This window comes from Polyodon spathula, chromosome 21 (genome assembly GCF_017654505.1).
Source record: "Polyodon spathula isolate WHYD16114869_AA chromosome 21, ASM1765450v1, whole genome shotgun sequence".
NCBI lineage: Eukaryota > Metazoa > Chordata > Actinopteri > Acipenseriformes > Polyodontidae > Polyodon > Polyodon spathula.
Window position 1 is genome coordinate 29,032,745 of NC_054554.1, and position 6,245 is coordinate 29,038,989.

Below are 6,245 nucleotides of genomic sequence, written 5' to 3' on the forward strand. Positions count from 1 at the left end.
GATAGTAGATATATATATATATATATATATATATATATATATATATATATATATATATATATATATATATATGGACTAATAATATTATTATTATTATTATTATTATTATTATTATTATTATATTTTTTCTTGATAATAATGCTGCCTTTGCTTGTGGGTGTTATTGATATTTGTATTATTATTATTAGTGTTATTTGTTATTGTTATGTAACCAGGCACTCAGTACGCAAAAGAAACATAGCTGAGCTGTTCAGCCTCATCACTCGGATATCTCCAGAAGCAGCAGCGCAAATAACACGCGTCAGCTGACCGGCAATCTCTAAGATCAGGTGTCTGTAAGCCTGCCGCATATACTGTAAGCAGCGGCCAATCCCTCAGTGACTCTCCTCACATGATACTCATTTTCAAACATGGTACTGCTCTTTGAAGAGGCAGAGCTATAGGAAGCCTACAAAGAGATAGATGAACCCCGACTGGAGGGAGGATGGGAGCTTTTCACTGACATCCCGTGCATTCAAATCTACCGGCTACACAGCAAGGTAAAATAACACACAGTGCGCGTTTAGGCAGCAGCATACAAGCGCGGTCATTATATGATCAAACAGCAACTACTACACCCTATACGCTGGATTCAGTGGCTGTGGTGCCGTTGTACTAATGCAAACATGTCAGTGGGTTTCATATAAATACCACAGAAGCTTAAAATCTCAGTGTCGTTAAAAAACGCGTTCAATGTTAAAATACAGTGTCCTGGTGACGATCTGCAGCAGCTGACCCTATCAGACACCATGGGCCTCTTTACGCAGTGACGTCGGTGCATATCGTGTTTCACTTTATAGCATGGGTACTTGTTTCCTGTCTGCTAATGACGAAGCTTGTTCGTATTTATTTACCAATGCACCAGTATTTACGTGATTCATAGTGAATTATTTAATAGCGAACAAGAACCGGAAATAGATTCGCCAGTATTTGAAACTGTTGGAGTAAGTCGTACAAAGAGCCCATTGGCTAATGCGGTGCACCGTGCAGAACCCGCGCATTTCACGTGTATAGGTTGTAACTATGGGGTGCAACTGGCAGCTTATTTTGAGGCACCACAGTTAAATGAACCAGTGTGCTGCTCTCGTTGTTTTAGAATCACTTTGTGTATATTGAAGTGGTCACAACCTGGTGACGTCTTTAAAAACGCAAACATCTCCTATCTCAATCGAACAGCACTCTGGACCTGAATGTTAATCTGGACACAGCTAGCCAGTAAGAAAATCATGTTTTTGTTGCTGTTGCTTTCAGCATTACTGTGCCATTCAAAAGAAGCAACCACATGTGAAAAACGTGCATAGTCTGTAGTATATAAAAGATGCATCTCCCTGTTGCAAGCCCATTCCGGTCTCAATGGACAAAAAGAAAGAAACAGAAGGTGTTATGTTACAAGATTTCTCAATAGTCTGCCTGTTTGCTGTTCTGTAACATTTCAGTTTTATTTACTTTCTCAAATTGCACTTTGGTCTAAAGACTATAATACGTGTGGCTCAGTGTGTCTTACAGAAAGAAATAACGGTCCTCCAGCCCTGCGAGTCTGCAGGATTATTTCTTATAGCAGTGATTCTGCAGTTCTCTGTGCTGTAAACACAGAGGACAAAGTGTCAGCTTCATGCATGTTGTGCTTTCATAATTACACCTCTCGCTAAACATCCTGCCTTTGTTTTCACAGAGAACAGGACTCTACAAATACAAAAATCATTGGTGGTCTTGCCACCTGTACCCCAGAGCTCTGTGCAGATGTGTATATCTATTAAAACACAGCAAAGCATGGGATGGGGATGTCAAAGGTTGGTATTTTTCCACCCGTTGTTTTTACCCCTTGGCCAGCTGTTCATATTTTTGGAAGTGTGGGGGGCTTATAGGTGCTGAATTCATTTTTTTTTTTTTTTTTTTTTTTTTTTTTTTGTGAGATAATATAAATTCAGTGAATGTCAGTGACATCAATAAATAATAAGAAGCCCTTTGGCAATCTCATTCTTTGCAGTCTGCAGTATTTTGTGATTGTGTTCACTGGATAGCGTGTCTCCTTCCATGTGGTCTCGTCTGCAGTATTCACAGGGAACTCAGTCAGCATTCTTATAACTTGGGTTCAGCACAGCCTTGGATTCTGCACTCCTCCTTTCGGAATGTGGCTGTGTCACATGATCACATCTCATTGTCTTACTGTTTCTCTTGCCTCACCTTGATGTGCTTGTCATCGCTGGTGGGCTTCAAAGCATCACACAGGTAACACAAAGTGGGTGTGAATCGCTATCTGTGTTGTGTTATGTGGAAGCGTCTTCCATGTGTATCAGTCATATGAAAATGGGGTAAAACCATGAAACAAAATCCTGCTTTTTACAAAAGAACTATGTAACTCTGACCTGCAGGTGTATCTGGGGTTAAGGGTTAAATGCCTACAACAGAGGTCCAGTAAAATCCTGTTTGTTTTCCCTTGTGTAGCATCTTCATTGTTTTGTAATCTTCTTACCCTTATAAAAGTGTACCATAGTAAAAGAATAGCAATGTGCAATAAACCATACTGAAAGCATAAACTTGTAGCCTCTCCCTCTGTAACATCTGTTGTTCATTACCCTTTCCCCTCCTGTTTTGGACTAGGTTCATGGGAGGGGAGATGTGTTAGAACATTGCTTGAATGTCAAAAACCAAATCATCTGGGCACTATACTGACTATGCAACGTTTTATTAATCAGAGCTCATCCTTCGGCACGAATATTGAATGAAATCAGAAGTTGAATCATCTAAAAAAACATTACAGTAGTTCATCTTTCTAGCATATGAAGTTTCATTTCCTAAAAAGAATGATACACCAGTTTTTTGGGGGGTTTTTTGCATTTGTTTTTTTTCTTTCCTAGAGTTCTCTGAAAAGTTTATGATGGGAAGCTAGTGATTTACTGGGAGGTGAAGTACCCCTTTCCCGTGTCAAACAGAGATGTATCCTTGGAAATGTAACAAGCAGTGTTGTGTGCTACACTGCCATTACAGATTCTGTCCCCTGTCGATGAGGTAAAACCACGAATACAGCCGAGACCGGCTCGGGTCGAGGCTTCACACCCAGCCTCCACCCTGTTAAATACACATTGGGCATTTCTTCAATTCTTAGCACTGAACCCCTGCTATAAACATCTACCAGTGAGAAAGTGCAGTGAAGCACAGTGAAAGAAGTAGACTCAAGAAGATTGTAAATGCATTGTATAAACCCTGATGCGAGGAGCTCTGTGTGTCAGCTCTGCTCCCCCTGAAGAAAACAGTTCAATGGAAGATGTGCATTGTGTTGACATGCTAATGCATTGTACAAAGCATGAGAACAGCATTACCGTACCTTTGGACTGTGTGTGTAATTCTGATTGTGTGGCACTGGTAATTGGTATTTTTAGAATTGTTGTGATTATTCAGCTGTTTTTATTTGAAGCCGATTTAATTGACAAACTTGACTTCAATTGAAGTAATTAGTTGCCGCTGTGAGAAGCTCGTTTGAACAGAATGCTGATAACCGCAATTTTGATCACTGATGTGTTGGAATTGATTAAAAGGGAATGGGAATTGGGAAATGATTTTAAAAAGGAATTGGAATTGAAAAACAGGAATTGATCTTGACCCTGCCGGTAACCAAAAGCAGTGAGAAACCTCGTGCTGTTTCTTTAACACACAGAAGACGTACATGCACGTACGTGAACGCTGGGATCTGGATGAGCCCCATCATGTAGGTTTAACGCCCTTGTTTACTGGCTTCTGTTCTAGTTTTCATGAACTGCTTTGATACTCCGGGTGGATCGATCCCCTCATGGCTTATAAACTGGGCTGCCAAGGTGAGTCAGTGGGTTAAATTCCCAAAGCTATGTAGCACATCATTTATTTTTTTCAGAAAGGAGAAACACGCCCATTAGTTACCAAACCAGATATACACAGCTAAGGCTTTTAACTTAGGAACTTCTCGAGTTAGGGTTAGAGTTAGGGTTAGGGTCAGGTTTTCTGAATCGCAATGGAGATTTTTTTTTTCTACAGTTTCTGTTGTATTTTTAGAGTAAGCATGTTGTATACAGGGAAACATCAGAGAGATATACAGGGCTAGTGTAACATCGCTCAGTTCGGTGTATATCCACGCATGCGTTTACCTAGTCAGAGTCGTGCCAGACCTTGAGGGTCATTGTGTTTCTTTGGCAAGCTTAAGCAATGTCCTAATTTAATTCAGATTCAAAAAGTATTGGGATCTGCACAGCAGAATACATTTTGACATCTGTGAAATTTTAGCACAGCTTAGCTCTTCACTTATTTATTATTTTTTACTTTGCTTTTGAGCTTGACTAAACATCTCCCAAACATCTGTGGCTTAATGTGCAATATTCTCAGGGATAAAGGGAATCTGGGAGCATTAGGTCAGGAATCCTGTACCAGTATGGCAATACAGTGTACCCCTATATAAATGTACTATGGTGAATGTTCCCTTTATTACACTGCATGTACTGTTCCATTATTTTCTTCATGTTTTGCTATGTGTGCTGTACCATATTGTTGTTTGCATTTAAACATGCTAACACAGTACAGTTTCACAAGGGAACTACCCTTGTGTTGAACTACTCTTTCTCTATTGCTTTGCCACAATATTCTGCAGTCTTATCAATGTGAACAGAACTCCTGTGCATCTCAGCTGTAGCCTGTCTTCCTGTGGCAGAGGCTGCTTTGAATCCAGATGTTTCTTACATTGTCTTTGGTCCAGTCCACCCAGATGGATATTTTATCGAGTCCCATGGAAGCTTCCTGAAGTGATTACGCTGTCTCTTTCTTCCACAGAGCGGAGTGCCTTCGATCATCACAGACCTACAGAAAGCCTGCAACAACTATGCCAGCTACTGCAGGCAAGTGAAGACATGACTTCAAAGTGGCAGGAGGGGCTGGGAAAGTTTTCCTTTAGACAAACAACCTGTGTGAAAATCGTTTCATTGCTTTACAACGCAGAGTGGGATGGAAATAATTAACAGTCTAAAACCAGCAACCAACAACTTGCGTTTTATAACCCTTCAATTTATTTATTCTTCTCAGAAAATTCGCCTTTATACTTGCTTTGAAACAGATTCCGCTGCCTGGTTTTTCCATTCCTTATCTTTCAGTGGCATCTTTTGTAATGCAAGACCCGGATTAACCCTTTCAGTCCTGAATTATTTTTGTTGAATTGAGGAATGGGAAATAAAAAAAATAAATAACTCCTTTTAGTGAGGTATACACGAGAACAGGACAAATCATATATGTATTTTTGACCTATGTTATGGTGAATGGAACTTTAAAGTCGCATCATTTGCCTTTTATCACTGTGATACAGAATCCTTGGTCACTTCTCAAGGCTTCTTTACTTCTCACAGGCTGTTGTATTCTGGTTTGTCTTGTTGTTGCTATAGAGAGATCTTTTACATGGGTCAAACTTGGAGTGGGGTCTTGACTCTACCTAGGAGTCCTGTGAGGTTCAAACGTGATTTCCGACAGCATATGTTAACATAAGGGTTAACGCAGAGATATGCTGTGTGGATTAATATAAACTTTGAGCAGTTTGGTATGGGTATGAAAGATCAGTTATCTTAACTAATATTTTTTTCACAGTTATTCACGACTTCCTGGAAATTTACCCATTGCTGCGTAATATGTATTTCCCTGCGAAAATGATAATTTTCGATAGAATAGTATAAGTACTAATGCATTCTTCATGTTTCGATTCACTTTGCATTTTCACATCCTGGTGAGGCATACAGCTGTTGGAAAACATGGATCGAGAATTGATTGGGAGGTGGACCATCTATACAGAAGGGTATTTAATGTCATGCAAACATTGTAATGATGAGTATTCTGTTTGTCCTGTACCTGGGACCAGACTCCCTGCATATTTCAATAAACCTGGCAACTGATTGAAGAAAAGGACTCTGTGCATTTTCTTGAATCTACTTACTCACCATCACTTTCTTTAAGTTACTTCAACAGCCATTAAGAAAACTGAGATATTCTCTACCTTTACCAAGTTTTTCTTTGACGTCACACTGGCACGGCTGCGCCTTTCATTTAATTAAGGACACTTGAGTTACTTCCGTTAAATGAGTGTTAACCATGCCTTGGTTTTGTTTCTTTAACATCATCATTGTCCACTTTGTGCTGTAGATTCTTCTTTGCCCAGGCTCACTCTGTTAAGGCAGTATTGTCTTCTGGGGTTCAGAAAGTGA

The 6,245-nt window shown here is 39.8% G+C and overlaps 1 long non-coding RNA gene across 1 annotated transcript; it reads left to right on the plus strand.

Moving 5' to 3' along the window:
* Positions 1–327: 327 nt before the first annotated feature.
* On the plus strand, positions 328–5,858 carry LOC121296093. Its single transcript, XR_005947017.1, has 4 exons — positions 328–539; positions 1,712–1,829; positions 3,784–3,851; positions 4,834–5,858. It is a non-coding gene; the product is annotated as an uncharacterized LOC121296093 (long non-coding RNA).
* The last annotated feature ends 387 nt before the right edge of the window (positions 5,859–6,245 follow it).